Source organism: Giraffa tippelskirchi, chromosome 1 (assembly GCF_054371585.1).
Source record: "Giraffa tippelskirchi isolate mGirTip1 chromosome 1, T2T-mGirTip1v1.2.pri, whole genome shotgun sequence".
NCBI classification, from domain to species: Eukaryota; Metazoa; Chordata; class Mammalia; order Artiodactyla; family Giraffidae; genus Giraffa; species Giraffa tippelskirchi.
The window spans coordinates 80,733,456-80,754,730 of NC_137275.1; the positions used below are offsets into that span (position 1 = coordinate 80,733,456).

General features: G+C 38.1%; 1 protein-coding gene across 12 annotated transcripts in view; it reads left to right on the forward strand.

Moving 5' to 3' along the window:
- The window catches only part of BMPR1B (bone morphogenetic protein receptor type 1B), a 420,588-nt gene that overhangs the window by 162,197 nt on the left and 237,116 nt on the right, over positions 1 to 21,275 (forward strand). For 4 of the 12 annotated variants that reach the window (XM_081595675.1, XM_081595593.1, XM_081595567.1 and 1 more), the window contains exon 1: positions 11,233 to 11,262. The exons of 7 other annotated variants lie outside the window; for them this stretch is intronic. The gene's annotated coding sequence lies outside the window, so the exon portion shown is untranslated. Of the gene's footprint in view, positions 1 to 11,202; positions 11,263 to 21,275 lie in introns of those variants that run through there. One more of the 12 variants, XM_081595624.1, reaches the window with a different exon arrangement.

The window sequence follows — 21,275 nt, forward strand, 5'->3', positions numbered from 1 at the left end:
TGACCTAAATCAAATCCCTTACGATTATGCAGTATAAGTGAGAAATATATTCAAGGGATTAGATCTGATAGACAGAGTGCCTGATGAACTATGGACGGAGGTTCATGACATTTTACAGGAGCCAGGGATTAAGACCATCCCCAAGAAGAAGAAATGCAAAAAAGCAAACTGGCTATCTGAGGAGGCCTTACAAATAGCTGTGAAAAGAAGAGAAGCGAAAGGCAAAGGAGAAAGGGAAGATATACCATTTGAATGCAAAGTTCCAAAGAATAGCAAGGAGAGATAAGAAAGTGTTCCTCAGTGATCAGTGCAAGGAAATAGAGGAAAACAACAGAATGGGAAAGACTAGAGATCTCTTCAAGAAAATTAGAGATACCAAGGGAACATTTCATACAAAGATGGGCTCGATAAAGAACAGAAGTGGTACGGACCTAACAGAAGGAGAAGATATTAAGAAGAGTTAGCAGGAATACACAGAAGAACTATACACAAAGGTCTTCATGACCCAGATAATCACAATGGGTGTGATCACTTACCTAGAACCAGACATCCTGGAATGTGAAGTCAAGTGGGCCTTAGGAAGCATCACTACAAACAAAGCTAGTGGAGGTGATGGAATTCCAGTTGAGCTATTTCAAATCCTAAAAGATGATGCTGTGGAAGGGCTGCACTCAATATGCCAGCAAATTTGGAAAACTCAGCAGTGGCCACAGGGCTGGAAAAGGTCAGTTTTCATTCCAATCCCAAAGAAAGGCAATGCTAAAGAATGCTCAAACTACTGCACAGTTGCACTCATCTCACACACTAGCAAAGTAATGCTCAAAGTTCTCCAAGCCAGTCTTCAACAGTTCATGAACCGTGAACTTCCAGGTGTTCAAGCTAGTTTTAGAAAAGGCAGAGGAACCAGAGATCAAATTGCCAACATATGTTGGATTTTTGAAAAAGCAAGAGAGTTCCAGAAAAACATCTATTTCTGCTTTGACTATGCCAAAGCCTTTGACTGTATGGGTTACCACAAACTGTGGAAAATTCTTAAAGAGATGGGAATACCAGACCACCTGACCTGCCTCTTGAGAAATCTGTATGCAGGTCAAGAAGCAACAGTTAGAACCAGACATGGAACAATGGACTGGTTCCAAATCAGGAAAGGAGTGCCGCAAGGCTGTATATTGTCACCCTGCTTATTTAACTTATATGCAGAGTACATCATGTGAAACGCTGGGCTGGAAGAAGCACAAGCTGGAATCAAGATTGCCTGGAGAAATATCCATGATCTCAGATATGCAGATGACATGACACCACCCTTATGGCAGAAAGTGAAGAACTAAAGAGCCTGTTGATGAAAGTGAAAGAGGAGAGTGAAAAAGTTGGCTTAAAGCTCAACATTCAGAAAACTAAGATCACGACATCTGGTCCCATCACTTCATGGGAAATAGATGGGGAAACAGTGGAAACAGTGTCAGACTTTATTTTTCTGGGCTCCATAATCACTGCAGATGGTGACTGCAGCCATGAAATTAAAAGACGCTTGCTTCTTGGAAGGAAAGTTATGACCAACCTAGATGGCATATTAAAAAGCAGAGACATTGCTTTGCCACCAAAGGTCCATCTAGTAAAGGCTATGGTTTTTGCAGTAGTCATGTATGGATGTGAGTGTTGGCCTATAAAGAAAGCTGAATGCCAAAGAATTTATGCTTTTGAACTGTGGTGTTGGAGAAGACTCTTGAGAGTCCCTTGGACTGCAAGGAGATCCAACTAGTCCATCCTAAAGAAAATCAGTCCTGAATATTCATTGGAAGGACTGATGTTGAAGCTGAAATTCCAATAATTTGGCCACCTGATCCAAAGAACTGACTCATCTGAAAAGACCCTGATGCTGGGAAAGATTGAAGGTGGGAGGAGAAGGAGATGACATGGGATGAGATGGTAGTATGGCATCACCAATTCAATGGACATGAGTTTGAATGCACTCTGGGAGTTGATGTTGGATAGGGAGGCCTGGCGTGCTGCAGTCCATGGGGTCACAAAGAGTCGGACATGACTGAGCAACTGAACTTAAATGAACTAGATTGAGGTTTTTTGTTTCCTGAGTTTGGCCTGTAGTGCTTTAACTTTCCTCTTTTGCTGCATCCTATAGATTTTGTTATGTCCTTTTTCAATTTCCATTTGTCATCCTGTATGTTTTTATTTCTCCTTTGATTTCTCCATTGACTCAATAGTTGTTCAGTAGCATTTTGTTTAGTCTCTACACGTTTCTGATATTTCCAGCTTATTCTTATAGTGGATTTCTAGTTGCATACCATTTTTTGTTATGATTTTAGTCTTCTTGAAAGCTATTGATTCTTATTTTGTATCCCCAAATATGGTCTATTCTCAAATGTCTATATGCACTTGAAAAGAATGTGAATTCTGCTGCATTTGGATGAAATGTTCCATATATACCTATCAAGTCTATGTGATCTAATGTTTCATCGAAGACCTGTGTGTCCTTTTTGACTTTCTGTCTGGATATTCTATCTGCTGATCTGAATATAGTGTTAAAGTCCCCTCTTATTACTGCACTGCTATCAGTTTCTCTCTTTAGATCTGTTACAATTTGCTTTTTATATTTTAGTGCTTTTATGTTAGATGCATGTATGTTAGTAATAAATAGTATGTTTTCTTGCTGCATTGCCCATTTATCACAATATAAAGTCCATCTTTGTCACTTTTTATCTTTTTTTGTCTTGAAGTATATTTTGTCTGTTATGAGTGAAGCTCCACCCACTTTCTTTTGACTGCCATTTGCTTGGAGAATCATCTTCCATTCCTTCACTTTGAGCCTATGTTTGTCTTTAGGACTGAAATGAGTCTCCTGTTGGCACACATATACTTTGGTCTTATATTTTAATCCATCTAGCCACTCTGTGTCTTTAGATTGCTGAATTCAATTCATTTACATTAAGAGTGATTATTGTTAATGAGGATGTGGTATTGTCCATCTTTGGTTTCTGGTCTTCCTATATTTTCATTGTTTCTTTTTCTTTATGTTTCTGTCTAAAGTTTTACTATGGTGGTTTTTCTTGTGATGTTTTTCTCAGTGTCTTTTTTGTTTGTTTGTTTCATGTCTCTGGTCTAGGTTTTTGTATTGTGTTAATCATGATATTTGTATAAAACATCTCGTAAATAACATAGTCCTATAGTCCTTTTTCTGCTGATCGCATCTCTTATCTTCATTTGTGTCTACAGGTTTTGTCATTTTCTTTTGTAAGTTTAATTGCAGATTATTTATTTTTTGTTGTGCATTTGTTACCAAATGAAAGTAGCTATAGTTATTTTAATGCTTTTAACTTTTATGCTATAATTGTTTAACGACTTGTCCTAATATAGAGTTGCAATTTTCTGATTCTGTTTACACCTTGCTTAAAGTCTTACATACTTTTGCCTTTTTGTTTCTGATAAAAGAGCTCCTTTCAACATTTCTTGTAATGTAGGTCTAGTGCTAACAACTTACTCAGCTTTTGTTTATCTGGGAAAGCATTTTCTTCGCTTTTCTATCTGATGATAACTTTGCTGGATAATCTTGACTGATCATTTTTTTCTTTCACTATTTTGAGTATATTATTGTACTCTCTTCTGGTTGGTTGAGTTTCTGCTGAGAAATCTACTGATAGCTTGATGGGGGTACCTTTGTAGGTTATTGTCTTTTTTTCCCTTGGTTTTTTAAAAAAATTCTTTCTTTGTTATTGACTTTGTTTATTTTAATATAATGTGTATTGCAGATGTCTTTTTGCACCAAGATAATTAGGTGTTCTATTAGCTTCATAGACTTGTATACCTGATTCCTTTGCCAGGTTTGGGAACTCTTGGCTATTTTTTCTTTAAAGAAGCTCACTGCTTTCTTCTCTCTGTCTTCTCTTTCTGGGATTCTTAATATCCCTATGTTGCCTTTTCTAAGGGGAGTTACATAGTTCTTGTGGAGCATCTTCATTTAAAAAAAAATCTTAGTTCTCTCCCATCTTTCACATGAATTATTTTTAGAGTTCTATCTTTTAGCTCACTAATTTTCTCTTTTAAATGGTCTGCTCTATTTCCAGTGCTTCCTAATGCATTCTTCATCTCACTTGAGTTCTTCAGCTCTAGATATTCTGTTTGGTTCTTCTTTTTCAGAGTTTCAGTCTCTTTATTAAAATATTCCTTCTGTTCATAAATTTTATTCCTGAGTTCATTGAACTATAGTTGTGAGATTTTTTAGCTCATTGAGTTTCTTCATAACAGTGATTTTGAATTCTCAATTAGATCACAATCTTCTGTGACATCGAGTTTGGTTTCTGGAGAATTTTCTATTTGTGATACCGTTACTGTGACTTTTCATGTTGCTTGGTGAGCTGCTGTTCTGATGGCACATTTGCAGTAGTGAATACTTTTATTATTAAAGTAAAACTTTTTTTACTTTGATTCTAATAGTTCAGCAGATTGGTAATTAGAGGTCCTTCTTTTTCCTGGTGGGTTGACTGGTAAAGAATCTGCCTGCAATATGGGAGACCTGGGTTCATACCCTGGGTTGGGAAGATCCCCTGGAGAAGGGATAGGCTACCCACTCCAGTATTCTGGCCTGGAGAATTCTGTGGACTGTATAGTCCATGGGGTCACAAAGAGTCGGACACGACTGAGTCACTTTCACGTTCACTTTCACTTTCTTTTGTTTTTCAGTAGATGGAGCTATAGCAATGGTTTTTTTATTTCTCTTATCTGAGTTGCCTCTATTTTTCCTCTGAGATGTCTCTGAGAATTGGCGCTATCGACCCTCTACCACTTCTGCCAGAGGTGTTACCAGTTCCCTTGTCCTCACTGCTGGCACCTCCAGGATCTCGGGTGGTTTGTTGGTATAGCTGATGTTGCTACTAAATACACCATGTTGGTAGGCTGCTCTGCTGTGTCCAGGGTTGCCTGGGTCAAGGGCTGCCATGGTGTGGAAAGGGGATTGTATGGGGGAGCTGAAGTTGTCAGGTTCATGGGCATTACCGCTTTGGGGGAGGCAGATTTGCAGGCACTGCAGTGGTTGAAGAGTTGGGGTCCCAGGCCCTACCACGTCTGCTGCTTGGTTCCCTGTCACTTAGGTGCTGCTGTGGTTGAGAGGCCGCAGTTTCCTGTGTTGCCTCTGCTGCTGCTACCAAGGTCTTTGGGGTATGAACTCGGCTATCACGGCTAGGGTCTGGAATGGGGCACTGCTTTTGCTGAACCCTTAGTTCTGGCTTCTCTATGTGGCCAGTCCACTCATATTCATATGTCTAGATGTGTGGATCTCTCCTGCATAGTGTATTGGGCAGAGGATACTTTTCTGTGTTATGAATGATTAGCTAGTTGTAGATTGAAGGGGTTAGACAAAGGGAGCATCTCATTCCACCATGATGCTGACGTAATTGTCATAATCTTATTCCCTTTATTGGTTTCCTAAGGTTGCTGTAAGCAATTACCACAAACTTGGTGGCTTGAACAACAAAAATGAATTTGCTTATAGTTCTGGAAGACAGAAGTCTGAAATCAGGGTGTTAGCAGGATCATGCTCCCTCTGAAGTTTCTAGGAAAAAAATCCTTCTTGCCCTTTCCTAGCATCTTCTGGCTTCTACCGGTCATTGGCATTCTTTGCTTTGTAGCTATGTCACTCTTAGTCTCTTCCTCCATCTACACGTGGCCTCTTTCTCTGTTTGCATCTCTGTGTGTCCTCTCCTGTTTCAAGAATATAATTCACTGGCTGTATGGCCTTCCCTAAATCTGTTATGACCTAATTTTAATTAAATATTTCTGCTAAAGACCTTTTCTCCTATGTTTGGAGTGAAGTGAATTTTTGGAGGACACTAACCCACTATACTCTAGGTTTATCTGTGCCAAATAGACAAAATGAGAGGCAACTGCCACGTAGAGCTAGAGTGCACAGTCTAGACAATGTGTCAGTTTCTGCCACTTACACGTGTGTGGCCCTGGGCAAGTTACTTAATTACTCTGTGCTTTACTTTCTCCTGTATAAAAATGGAGATAATCGTAGTGCCAACTCATAAAACTGTTGTAAAGATTAAAATATTTAATATGTGTATGGTGCTTGAAATACCTAGCACAAAGTCAGCACATTTTAGTGTGTAAGTGCTGTCACAGTCAGTCTTCTGACTTAATAGGCCTGTGAAGATGTTTTCCTGAAAAGTTTTCTCTCAACTTAATTTCTCCTACCTCTTCTTGATCTTTAATACTATTCAGTTGTGATAATTTGTGAGGTAATGCAAGAGGTATACTACAGTAGTGTAGATGGCCTTTGCACACATTCAAGGTCAGCTCTGGACCATCCCACTCAGAAGCCTCTACACGGCTGAATGGTTAGAGATTGTGGGGCCTATTGTGCTTTTAAATGCATGTGGTTGCATGGGATCCCTGGAATGTTAATTAATTTTCATATTTCCCTTTACGTTACCTCTGTAGCTGGAACAAAGAGTTTCTGAGCTGGGTCCCAAAGTGGCATTTTCATTCACAGACACCCTTAAGGAGGATTGTACTTGAAGTTTTCCTGTCATTTTAAAGAGTCTGTAAAAGGCATTCTAGATTTGCAAAGCTGGTTTAAAATATGTTCCCAGATCTAGCATTGGAGCTTTTGGTTGTATATTCATACTAAAGATTCTGGGATTACTTAAGACAGTGTCCTCTGCTAGGCTGAGGTACATTTATGGCAACTGAGGGACTTTGAGATAAAGAATGATGCTCTCATATTTCCTCTGAGAACCCTCTGGCCTTGTTAGAAGTGATTTTATTTCAAAGCATGTCTCATTTTATATTATTCTCTGCAGTATTATTTTTCTCTTAAAATTAAAGAACATACCAAGTATCTCTGGTAATATTAGTGCTATGAGCTTACTTTGGGACCCCTGATGTAGTTATTGAAGTAAATTCAAGTCTGTTGAATTCTCTTCTGTCATTAGAGACCAGTGGCAAGAAATGAGACTCAGTTAGGCCTTGTAGATTATGCCTATAAGTTTAGTTGATCAGCGTAATTTATAAATGTGTTTTTTTTAAAGATAACTGCTTGCTTCTATTATATTTTTAAGTTAAACAACAGTATTGAAAATTTCAGATAATTCGGGGTTAAAAAAATTATTGACAAAAGAGAATTTATTAGGTTAAATTGACTCATACAGTACTTACATTCTACTACTGCCACCTGGAAAGTGCAGAAATTTTTATTGATAAAAGAGAGGTTATTAAATTGACTCATCCAATACTTATATTAACCACATATACTGTATCCTCCTTTCTACCTCATTGACTTGCTTTTGGATCTTTGATACTTACTAATGTATTCAAAACAGACTAGTTTCTTGTTTCTGTACAGTGAGATGAGCTGAGAAAATTATTCATTCATCAATATTAATTTGGAGTGTACATTTTACTGACTTGGTCCCAGCCTCTGAGATGAATGAGACTCAAATTTTTGCTTAGTGAATCTAGAAGAGAGAATCGATGTGTAAACCATTGAATTACAATATGGTACGAAGGAGGCAAGAGGTTGCAGTGGTTAACGATCTAGGATTGAGGGTGGGGAGAAGTTTGCTAAGAGAAGGTAACACTGAGCTGTATTTTGAAACATAAAGGAAGCTTGTTGGCTGATATGAACAGAGAAGAAAGTATGCATCATAAGTTATGGTGTGTACAATCAACTTGGTTTTGATGTTTGTAATTTATGGTTGCTCTATTTCTGGAACTCCTGGTAGCTGTGGTTTTTGGTGTAGTTTGTGGAAATTTAGGAAGTTTTATTTACCTTATACCTGCCAAATAATTTGACGAGAGGGTATAATATCAAATTAATATTAGCATTGTGTAGTCGCTAAGTTGTGTCTGACTCTTTTGCGACCCCATGGACTGTAGCCTGCCAGGCTCCTCTGTCCATGGAATTTCCCAGGCAAGAATACTGGAGCGAGTTGCCATATCCTTCACCATCAGTTCAGTTCAGTCGCTCAGTCATGTCCGACTCTTTGCTACCCCATGAACCGCAGCACGCCATGCCTCCCTGCCCATCACCAACTCCCAGAGTCCACCCAAACCCATGTCCATCGAGTTGGTGATGCCATCCAGCCATCTCATCCTCTGTCACCCCTTTCTCCTCCTTCCCTCAATCTTTCCCAGCATCAGGGTCTTTTCTAATGAGTCAGCTCTTCACATCAGGTGGCCAAAGTATTGGAGTTTCAGCTTCAACATCAGTCCTTCCAATAAACACCAAGGACTGATCTCCTTTAGGGTGGACTGGTTGGATCTCCTTGCAGTCCAAGGGACTCTCAAGAGCCTTCTCCAGCACCACAGTTGAAAAACATAAATTCCTCAGCGCTCAGCTTTCTTTATAATCCAACTCTCACATCCATACATGACCACAGGAAAAACCATAGCCTTGACTAGACAGACCTTTGTTGGTAAAGTAATGTCTCTGCTTTTTAAAATGCCATCTAGGTTGGTCATAACTTTCCTTCCAAGAAGCAAGCGTCTTTTAATTTCATGGCTGCAGTCACCATCTGCAGTGATTTTGGAGCCCAGAAAAATAAAGCCAGCCACTGTTTCCACTGTTTCCCCATCTATCTGCCCTGAAGTGATGGGACTGGATGCCATGATCTTAGTTTTCTGAATGTTGAGCTTTAAGCCAACTTTTTCACTCTCCTCTTTCACTTTCATCAAGAGGCTTTTTAGTTCTTCTCCGCTTTCTGCCATAAGGGTGTTGTCATCTGCATATCTGAGGTTATTGATATTTTTCCCAGCAATCTTGATTCCAGCTTGTGCTTCCTCCACCCCAGCATTTCATATGATGTACTCTGCATATAAGTTAAATAAGTAGGGTGACAATATACATCCTTGACGTACTCCTTTTCCTATTTGGAACCAGTCTGTTGTTCCATGTCCAGTTCTAACTGTTACTTCCTGACCTGCATACAGGTGTCTCAAGAGGCAGGTCAGGTGGTCTGTTATTCCCATCTCTTTCAGAATTTTCCACAGTTTGTTGTGATCCACACAGTCAAAGGCTTTGGCATAGTCAATAAAGCAGAAATAGATGTTTTTCTGGAACTCTTGCTTTTTCGATGATCCAATGGATGTTGGCCATTTGATCTCACTGGTTCCTCTGCCTTTTTGAAAACCAGCTTGAACATCTGGAAGTTCACGGTTCATGTATTACTGAAGCCTGGCTTGGAGAATTTTGAGCATTGCTTTACTAGCGTGTGAGATGAGTGCAATTGTGTGGTAGTTTGAGCATTCTTTGGCATTGGAATGAAAACTGACCTTTTCCAATCCTGTGGCCACTGCTGAGTTTTCCAAATTTGCCTGCATATTGAGTGCAGCACTTTCACAGCGTCATCTTTCAGGATTTGAAATAGCTCAACTGGAATTCCATCACCTCCACTAGCTTTGTTTGTAGTGATGCTTCCTAAGGCCCACTTGACTTCACATTCCAGGATGTCCGGTTCTAGGTGAGTGATCACACCATCGTGGTTGTCTGGGTTGTGAGAAACTTTTTTGTACAATTCTTCTGTGTATTCTTGCCACATCTTCTTAATATCTTCTCCTTCTGTTAGGTCCATACCATTTCTGTCCTTTATTGAGCCCATCTTTGCATGAAATGTTCCCTTGGTATCTCTAATTTTCTTGAAGAGATCTCTAGTCTTTCCCATTCTATTGTTTTCCTCTATTTCTTTGCACTGATCACTGAGGAAGGCTTTCTTATCTCTCCTTGCTATTCTTTGTAACTCTGCCTTCAAATGGGTATATCTTTCCTTTTCTCCTTTGCTTTTCACTTCCCGTCTTTTCACAGCTATTTGTAAGGCCTCCTCAGACAGCCATTTTGCTTTTTTTCCTTTCCTCTTCTTGAGGATGGTCTTGATTCCTGTCTCCTGTACAATGTCATGAACCTCCATCTATAGTTCACCAGCCATTCTGTCTATCACATCTAGTCCTTTAAATCTATTTCTCACTTCTACTGTATAGTCATAGGGATTTGATTTAGGTTATACCTAAATGTTCTAGTGGTTTTCTCCACTTTTTTCAATTTCAGTATGAATTTGGCAATAAGTAGTTCATGATCTGAGCCACAGTCTGCTCCTGGTCTTGTTTTTGCTGACTGTGCAGAACTTCTCCATCTTTGGCTTCAAAGAATATAATCAATCTGATTTCGGTGTCTACCATCTGGTGATGTCAATGTGTAGAGTCTTCTCTTGTGTTGTTGGAAGAGGGTGTTTGCTATGACCAGTGCATTCTCGTGGCAGAACTCTGTTAGCCTTTGCCCAGCTTCATTCTGTACTCCAAGGCCAAATTTGCCTGTTATTCCAGGTGTTTCTTGACTTCCTACTTTTGCGTTCCAGTCCCCTATAATGAAAAGGACATCTTTTTTGGTTGTTAGTTCTAGAAGGTCTTGTAGGTCTTCATAGAACTGTTCAACTTTAGCTTCTTCAGCGTTACTGGTTGGGGCATAGACTTGAATTACAATGATATTGAATGGTTTGCCTTGGAAACGAACAGAGATCATTCTATCGTTTTTGAGATTGCATCCAAGTACTGCTTTTCAGACTCTTTTGTTGACCATGATGAGTACTCCATTTCTTCTAAGGGATTCCTGCCCACAGTAGTAGATATAATGGTCATCTGAGTTAAATTCACCCATTCCAGTCCATCTTAGTTCACTAATTCCTAGAATTTCAGTGTTCACTCTTGCCATCTCCTGTTTGACCACTTCCAATTTGCCCTGATGCATGGACCTAACATCCCAGGTTCCTATGCAATATTGCTCTTTAAGCCCTGATAATTGATATCACAATTTCAGAGGTTTTAAAAGTATTATATAATACTACAATCATAGCATTTTCAGTCCCTTCTGCTCCAGTACATCTGTGTAATGCACTCTCTTTGTGGCTTAGTGGTGGCTCACCGTGGTGATAGCTCTCAATTTTGGGCAGTGGGGTAGGCCCACATAGAAGCATATAGTTACTAAGGATAATCCAGTCCTTGTAACATATAAATCTCTAAGTACAAGTGGATTAATATGCTAGGTATTTATTTTTCACCTATAGGATGAAAGTTTTTGACTGGTAACTGGATGTGGGATGGCTGGAGATTAGATAGGAGGTGAGAGGGTTTGGTGCCTTATCGTTGCTTAGGGATCTAGGCCTATAGACATTCCTTTGTCTTTAGCCTACAACTTGCAAAGTTGCCATGGGTGTTACCATCCAAGTTCTGTTTGGATAAGAGAATGTGGAGAAGGCCTATCAGGTTTGTATCTACCTAAGCCCTGAAGTGACATACATAACCTCTGTTCCTGGTCCATTGGTAAAAAGCAGCCAGAAGGCCCCACCTAAATTTAAAGAAGGTGGAAAATATTTTCCCCTGCTGGACCACTGCTTCTCAACAACTCAGTGCTACGGAAGATGAGCATAAATGTTTGCTGGAATGTCAGCTACCTCTGAGCTTCCTTAGTAGCTCAGATTGTGAAGAATCTGCCTGCAGTGCAGGAAACCCAGGTTCGATCCCTAGATCAGGAAGAACCCCTGGAGAAGGAAATAGCAACCCACTCCAGTATTCTTGCTTAGAGAATTCCATGAACAGAGGAGTCTGGCAGGCTACAGTCCATGGGGTCACAAAGAGTCAGACAGGACTGAGTGACTACCATTTCACTTTCACTTTCAGCTGCTTCTACAACCAGTGTATAGAATCATTAATGAGGGAGTAAGAGGGTTTTGGAAGTGTAAATAGCTTGAAAAAGCCTTGCAGGTGATTTGCATATGTCTTCGGGCATTTTTCTCTTTTTACCTTGAGTATTAATACTAGCCAGATGTCTTCCTGTGTAGGTGTTGATTCTGAAATTCAGGGAGTTTAAGTCTTAAAGTTAAATGTTAAATTTTGACTTAGTATTTCATGTACATCATCCTGACTTTATTTGATTTTTCTACCATAGTGTACTTAGTATGCTGAGTTTTTTTGCTTTTCCAGCCTATTTTCAAAGTCCATTTTTCTTAAAGTTTACAATTCCTACAACTCCCAGAAAAAAATAATTTTAAATACATATACACTGCTTTTGGAAGAGGTAACAATCCTTGGATCTAGGGAAGGTTTGATTTAATGTCTTATTTGACTATAATTTTAGTTATAGTTGTGTAGTAGTGTACAGTATAGTTACAGTAAGTGAACATAATTACCAGGTAAATGATATATGTGCATTATTTAATGTATAAGTAGAGATTGAGTATGCATTCTGCTTTCCATCTCCATTTCAGTGACAGATGCTGTAAGATTTATTAATACATTATTAACATAAACTTATCCAGGAGGTGATAATGAGTCCTAAGTTTAATAACAACCATACCTCCCTTGTAATGAGATTCAGAATTTCTGCCAGTGCTGATGATTTTGACTTTTATAATTTTTTAAACCTGTTTTTGGCTGTTCTGGGTTTTTGTTGCTGCACAGGCTTTTCTCTAGTCGTAGTGAACGGGTGCTACTCTCTAGTTGCGGTACACTGGCTTCTCATGCAGTGGCTTTGTTGTGCTCCAGGGCACATGGGCTCAGCATTTGTGGTTCTCAGGTTGTAGAGCACAGGCTCAATAGTTGTGTCACATGGGCTTAGTTGCTCCATGTGGGATCTTCCCAGACTAGGGATTAAACAGGTGTCTCCTGCACTGCCAGGTAGATTCTTTACCATTGAGCCTCCAGGGAAACCCAGTTTTGACTTTTAAGAAGTCACTTCTTTTCACTAGTTCTTAAAAAGATTGGAACTACTACAGTAAATGAGATTCATAGTGTGATGAATTTGAACCACAAATGATTTCTGGTTGTTGTCCCACTATCTTATGTTCATTATTCCTCAATAGTTTGTGTGTGTGTGTGTGTAGCCTACTCTTTTTCAGGCCCTCTATAAGTGCCAGGTTGTGGATGGTGGGTACAAAGTGCTCTCACGCAGCTTAATTTTAGTTTAGTGCTATTAATTGAGATGGAAATGTTGTATATCTGTAGTATTCCTTATGATAGCTGTTACCTGCATGTGGCCCATTAGGCACTTAAAATGTAGCTAGTGAAACTGAGGAATTGAATTATTTTTTATCACTTCAGTGTTATTGAGATATAATTGACACACAGCACTATATAAGTTTAAGGTTTACAACCTAATGATTTGACTTACATATATCATGAAATGATTATCTCAATAAGTTTAAAGAATATCAGTCATCTCATAAAACATTAAAGAAATGGCGAAAAAGTTTTTTTTGTTTGTGATGAGAACTCTCAAGATTTAGTCTTAACTTTCATATATATCTTGGGCTCCAAAATCACTGCAGATGGTGGCTGCAGCCATCAAATTAAAAGACACCTGCTCCTTGGAAGGAAGGCTATGACCAAACTAGACAGCATATTAAAAAGCAGAGACATTACTTTGCCAGCAAAGGTCCGTCTAGTCAAAGCTTTGATTTTGCCAGTAGTCATGTATGCATGGATGTGAGAGTTGGCCTATACGGAAAGCTGAGCACCGAAGAATTGATGCTTTTGAGCTGTGGTGTTGGAGAAGACTGTTGAGAGTCCCTTGGACTGCAAGGAGATCCAACCAGTCCATCCTAAAGGAAATCAGTCCTGAATATTCACTGGAACGACTGATGCTGAAGCTGAAACTCCAATACTTTGGCCACTTGCTATGAAGAACCGACTCATTGGAAAGGACCCTGATGCTGGGAAAGACTGAAGGCGGGAGGAGAAGGGGACAACAGAGGGATGAGATGGTTGTCTGGCATCACCGAGTCAATGGACATGAGTTTGAGTAAACTCTGGGAGTTGGTGATGGACAGGGAGGCCTGGTATGCTGCAGTCCATGGGGTCGCAAAGAGTCAGACATGACTGAGCCGCTGAACTGAACTGCCTTCATCCCCTGCTCCTCCTCTCTTCCTCTGTTAACCACAGGTGTGATCTCTTTTTCTATGAGTTTGTTTTTGAAGTATAATTGGCCTATAGCACTGTATTAGTTCCTGATACACAACATAGTGATTTGATGCCTCTATACATCACAAAAAGATCACCATGAAAAGTCTAGTTGTCCTCTGTCGCCGAAGACATTACATAATTATTGACTATTTTCCCCAATCTGTACATTTTATATTTGTGACTAATTTGTTGTAAAACTGAAAGTTTATGCCTCTTAAGCTCCCATTTTCTCCTCCCCAACCCCTACTCTCGGGCAACGACCTGTTTGTTCTTTTTTATTGATGACTGTTTCTGTTTGGTTATATTTGTTCACTTGAATAGCTTTTTAGATTTTACATAAATGAAATCATATAGTATTTGCCTTTCTGGCTTATTTCACTTAGTGTAATACTTTCTAGGTCCATCCACGTAGTTGTAAAGGGAAACGTTTCCTTTTTTATGGCTAAGTAATATTCTACTATGTGTATGTATATATGTATGTATGTGTGCATGTATAACAGAAAACATTCTGTTATACAAAATAAACTAAGGCGAGCTCAGGGAGGACAGAAACCTCCTGTGGAGCAGAAGGGCAAAAGCTCGCTTGACCTTGATTTTCAGTACGAGTACAGACCGTGAAAGTGGGGCCTCTTTAAAAAAAATAAAAAAAAACAAAAACAAAATAGAATACATATATACTGATAGAATATAATAGAATACAATATATTCTATTTTACATACATACACACATGCATATATATGTGTGTGTGTGTCACATCTTCTTTATCCACTAATAATAGATGGGCACTTTGGTTGCTTCCATACCTTGAGTATTATAAACATTACTGCATTGAATATAGAGGTGTATATATCTTTTCACTTTCTTTGGCTAAATACCCAGGAGTAGAATTGCTGGATCATATGGTAGTTATATTTTTGTTTTTTTGAGGAACCTACATATTGTTTTCCATTATAGTTTCACCAATTTAAATTCCCACCAACAGGATGAGGCTTCCCTTTTTCCCCATCACCCTGTCAACACTCGTTATTTATTGTCTGTTTGATAATAATCATTCTAACCTGTGTGATACGATATTTCATTGTGGTTTTGATTTACATTTCCTTATTGCATAATGATATTGAGCATCTCTTCATATGCTGTTGGCCATCTCTATGTCTTCTTGGGGTTGAATTCTTAATTTTATTTGATTTTAATTAATTTAAATTTAAACAGTTACATGTGCCAGATATTGGCTTTCTAATTGAACTGTGCAAGTCTAGGGGAAAATTACACATTTTTCAAATAATCACACTATGAAATGTAAAATTGCAAGATTGATAAATAGTTTGAAATATACACACAGTGCTTTGAGCACCTATTGAGTTTTGACCTATGCAGGTAGGTCATTAAAAGCTTAGGTTTGGGCAAGGCTAGAGATGGAGAGAAGTGGGTAAATTTGAAAGATAAATAGCATGTAAAATGAACAGGATCTGGTGATAGTTTCCAAGTGCCTTCTAGATTTCTTGCTTGTACAACTGAAGAGATGAAACTTATTCACTAAGAGAACACTGAAAAAGAACTGGGTTTATGGGTGAAGCAAATGAGCTTGATTTTGTAATACTGGGTTGGAATACACTGGCCTGAGAAACAGAATAGAGATTTAGGCTGGACATAGACATATGGTAATTGAAGCTATGAGCAAGAATGTGTTCACTTAGAAAGCATAAGTTGAGACAATGAGAGTGCCGTGGACTGAACTCTTGTGCTTGATTGTGGGTTAGCATGTAGAGGAAGGAGAAGGATAGTGGATTCAGAGAAAACTAGGATTCAACGAACTTGAGGTTCCAGTGAAGTCAGAGAATAGCCTTAGTTGATATAGTTGGATGAGTAGGCTTGAGGAGAGAAGGTTATGGTTTAAGATGTATGAATAAGTGAATTTTGAGATGGAATATTTATTGTAGCAGTGTTAGTCACTCAGTGTGTCCGACTCTTTGTGACCCCATGGACTGTGGCCTGCCGGGCTCCTCTGACCATGGGATTCTCCAGGCAAGAATACTGGAGTGGACTGCCATTCCCTTCTCCAGAGGATCTTTCCGATCCAGGGGTCGAACCCTGGTCTCTTGCATTGCAGGCAGATTCTTTACCGTTTGAGCTACAAGGAAGATCCAAGCTACCAGGAATATTTAAGGGTCATGATAATTTTCAGGCACTGTCTATGGGCATGGATGACCAAAATAAAGCAGAGAAAACCATAAAGATTAATTATAATGAAAGCGTTTAATCCCATTTTGACAAAGGCAGTCTAAAACTTTCTCTTGTTAGAATTAAAATATATTAAAATGTGTTTCATAATGTGCATATATTTAAGTAGTAATATATGCATGATATACTCATTTGTTATGGTACATAATAAAGCTAATGATAACATAATATCTCTTAGGGAGCTTTTGATCATTCAAAATTTGAAGATTTGTTGTGGAAAGTCTTTTGAAAATGATTAAAGATGATTTACACTGTTATTTAAAAAACTTATATGATTCCTCAATCTTGGCAGATACCAAAAATGCCTTGAATGTTGCATTTGTGGCTTTGAATGTATGAATGTTATTGCAAATTAAATCACCTGTCCATGATTTGAAATATGTAAAACTGAGTATTTGACCATTCATTTTTCACTGGCGTTGACTTTTTAGCAGCTCTTACATTTTTTCTTCCTTTTGTAATTAACTGAAACCACAACCTGGAAAGAACATGAGTTATTTGAAAACCTTATTATGAAAAACCCCCAATGAAGTTTTAATAACTTTAGGGAAGTAGATAATTATCAAAACTATTTTGATTTACTATCTGTGAACCAGTTCTTACACCTCCCCCCACACTTGCAACAGCACACATGAGTTAACTTTTCTAGTTCAGGCTAAATTGTAGAATATGATTCTAAAATTATTTAAAAATAGTTTTTGAATAGAATTGCTCAGTTTGTCAAATGTTCCATTTCTTTCTTGCCTCTCTTTAAATATTTTTGAAATCAAGACATATTTAATTAACTAATGAAGATTTTAAGAAAAGGAATGATATGGGTGTATCAATGTAAATAGCAATTTCAGTTGTGATTTATATGATTAATTTTTTGGTACTTAGCATATTACCATCACTACCACTCCAAAAATGCAGATTAAGTATGTGATTTTAGCATTTTTAATAATTTATATATAATTGACATTCAACATTATATTAGCTTCAGGTGTAAAATGTAATGATTCGATATTTGTATGTATTGCAAATAATCATCACAATAATTCTAGCTGTCATCCATCACCAGAATTTTTTTTCTTGTGATAAGACCTTGTAAGATTTGCACTTTTAACAATTTTCAAATATGCAATACAGTGTTATTAATTCTAGTTGTCATGTTGTACATTCCATCCCCATTACTTACTGATCTTATAAGTGGGAACTTGTACCTTTTGACACCCTTCACCTGTCCCACCCACCCCTTTCCCCTCTGGCAACCACCAATCTGGTCTCTGTATCTATGAGCTTGTTTTGTCTGTATTTTAAGAATTCCTTATATAGGTGAGATCATACTGCATTTGTTTCTCTTTATGTGACTTATTTCATTTAGCCTAATGCCCTGAAAGTCCATTCATATTGTTACAAATGGCAAGATTTCGTTCTTTATATGGCTGAAGTGTGTGTGTGTGCCACATTTTCTTGATACATTCGTCTGCCGATGGGCAGTTAGGTGTGGTTTCCATTATCTTGGCTATTGTAAATAACGCTGCAGTGAACAGAGGTGCACATATCTTTTCCTATCTTTTCAAGCCAGTGTTTTCATTTTCTTTGGATAAATTCCAGAAGTGGAAATGCTAGATCATACGGTAGTTCTATTTTTAATTTTTTGAGGAAACTTCATACTGTTTTTGATTTTGACTGTACCAATTTATATCCCACCAGTAGTGCACACAAGTGTTCCCCTTCCTTCACATCTTCTCCAACACTTATTTCTTGACTTTTTGATACAGCCATTTTAACAGGTCTCGTGGTTTTGATTTGCATTTCCTTATTGATTAGTGTTGAGCATCTTTTTATGTAGCTTGGCCATCTGTATATCATTTTTTAGAAAATGACCATTCAGGTCTTCTGCCCAATTTTAAATCAGATTTTTTTTTTTTTTTGCTGGAGTTGGATCTTCCTGACTCAGGCAGGGATCGAACCCAGGTCTCCTCCTTTTGAGCCACCAGGGAAGCCCCAAAGTGTTAGGTGCTTAGTTGTGTCCAACTCTTTGTGACTCCATGGACTGGAGCCCGCCAGGCTCCTCTGTCCATGGAATTCTCCAGGCCAGAATACTGGTATGAGTTGCCATGCCCTCCTCCAGGGGATCTTCCTGACCCAGGGATCGAACCCAGATCTTGTGCGTTACGGTGGATTCTTTATGGTGTGAGCCACCAAGGAAGCCCTATATTTTGAGTGTTAACCCCTTATCAGATATATGACTTGCAAATATTTTCTCCCATTTAGTAGGTTGGCATTTCACTTTGTGGATGGTTTTCTTTACTCTGCAAAAACTTCAGTTTCATGTACTCTCATTCGTGTATTTTTGCTTTTATTGCCTTTGATTTCTGTGAAAAGTGCAAAAAATTGTCACCAAGACTGATGTCAAGGAGCTTACCACCTATATTTTTTCTGGGAGTTTTATAGTTTTAGGACTTAAATTCAAGTCCTTAATCCATTTTGAATTAGCTTTTGTGTATGGTATATGATTCCACGCTTTTGCATTTATCTGTCCGGTTTTCCCAGCATCGCTTATTGGAGAGACTTTTCTCCATTGTGTATTCTTGATTTCTTTGTCATAAATTAATTGACCATGTGTGTGTCAGCTTATTTCTGGGCTCTCTATTCTGTTCCATTGATCTGTTTTTCTGCCAGTATCATACTATTTTGATTAATATAGCTTTGTCATATAGTTTGAAACCAGGGAGCGTGATGCCTCCAGTTTTGTTTCTTCTTTCTCAGTATTGCTTTTGGCTTTGGGATCTTTTGTGGTTCTCTCCAAATTTAGGCTTGTTTGTTCTTTTCTGTGAAAAAATGCCATTGGCATTGTGGTTGTGTTTTCTTTAAATCTGTATATTGCCTTAGGTATTATGGACATTTTAACAGTATTAATTTTCCCAGTTCATGAGCACAGCACATTTTTCAATTTCTTCCTGTCATCTTCAATTTTTTATCAATATCTTATAGTTTTTGGTGTACAGGTGTTTCACTTCCTTGGTTAAATTTTCTTCCAGGGTATTTTATTCTTTTGAATGAAATTATAAATAGGAATGTTTCCTTAATTTTTCTGATAGGTTTATTATTAGTGTATAGAAACAACAGATTTCTATATACTGATTTTGTATACTGCAACTTTACTAAATTTATTCTAATATTCTTTGGTGGAGTCTAGGTTTTCTATGTATAAGATCATGTCATGATTATATATATTGCTTCATAGTTGCCACTTGTTTGTGTATATGTGCAAACACACTTGATCATCTTCCCAAACTCTGCATGTAACAGCAAAAAAGGATTTTTTTTCCAATGAAATTATTCTAGAATGAAAGATACTATTCTACTATTCTCTAATTTTCTGAGACTTAAGTATTGAGGCAATGTTATTAAAATTGTATAAATATGCATATTATATCATGTTAATTAGAAATTAAGTTCTTTATTCTTACTTATGGCCTCACTTTAAGTGGTAGATATAGCAAGAGGGTAGTTTTACTCATTACTATTTACAAAAAGTACAGCTTCTACCTATAATGTATTTCAATTTCCTCGTGAACTTGCTCTGCCAAGTAACTGGTTATTAAAAATATAATCTTGCCAGTTAATAATTTTTTAGCCTCTTCTGAATTAAGTCATTTCCTGTTGATTCTGTTTGGTGTAAATGCCCCGTATTTTGTTTTCTCTTATCATATTACTCTGTAAGATGCATCTGTACTCGTCTCCTGTGACAGTCTGGTCAGTGTTTTCTTCATTGTTGTGGTGAGTTCACTGCTGGGAGCCTGGTTTGATGTGATCTATACATGTGTCTGTTGAGGAGTGCTTGGTTCTAACTGACCTCTTTGATCAGCATGTAGGTGTGTACTACTAAAGTCCATGATCCCAGCTATTTACATTTAGTTTTGAAGACCTCAGATATGCAACCCTTTATTCTGAGCCTAGGCCTCTGCCTGCCCACCAGCCCTCTCAGTGGGCTTTACCTCTCAGGAGGACCTGTGAGAAGTTCTGAATCCCTCCCAAGCCACACTGAAGTCATGAATACCCAGAGCATTGCTTTAGGTATATCTGTCACTGCCCTCTTCCAATCTATATTCCCATGTCATTTACTATATGCAGCTGAACTGATAGTTGTTCTTCTCCTAGGGCATTTGCTTTCACTCTATTAGGCTATGAACTATAATAAATACACTTAAAACTGTGGCATGGAAACAAAAATTTCATAAATCAGTATTTACCTTTCCTACTTAAGAGAAACTTGCTATCTTCAATATTATTGTAATAAATTTTTTAAAATGCTACTTTTGACCAAGTAATAGGTCTTTACCCGAAGTTTAATGAACATTGTTTTTAGAGGCCTGCACCTCCCCTAGATTATGCCTGAGATGCAGGCCCCTAAGGGAGATGTTCTTTGGGTGCCTTATATCAGACTGGTTGTATTAACAGAGACACTTCTTTACCTACCTCCCCCCACACCCCTGCCATGTTCCCCAAATAGAAGGTTCAGGCCATACAGTCTGGTTTTGTGATGATCTCCTTTCTCTCCATCTGTCTTTGCTTTCCATACTCTCCCATGGTCAAAAGGGGCAGACCTTCTTCTGTGTGTTGGGGTTTTCTTTTCATCATAAACTGAGCCCTTTCTATGTTAAATGGGTAAATTCTGTGATCCAGTCATCCAGCTTTTGATGTGGGGCTGGGGATTACCAATAAAACTAGGTTACTTTAACAAAAACTGTCACCCCTAATACCATGGTTAGGATCATGCTATTAGGTTAGGATATACTTTGAGTCATTTTTTTTTTCCATTTGAAAAAGCTGGTGAATTAAAGCAAGGACAGGGACTTGGTTGTCATATTCTTTATTCTTTAAAAGTAATTGTCTTTCAGTTGTATATGAATATTAATAATTCTTTAAACTCTATATTGAGTTGTTGTGCCACTAGTAGAAAAGGTGTGTTCATGCAAGTTTTCACTGTTTTTGAGTTCAGAATTTCCAGGAGACTTCAGACTCAGTTTTGTATGAAGTTTAAAATCAGATGTGGCAGACTTATTTATCTTAGAAACTGGAGGTTGGT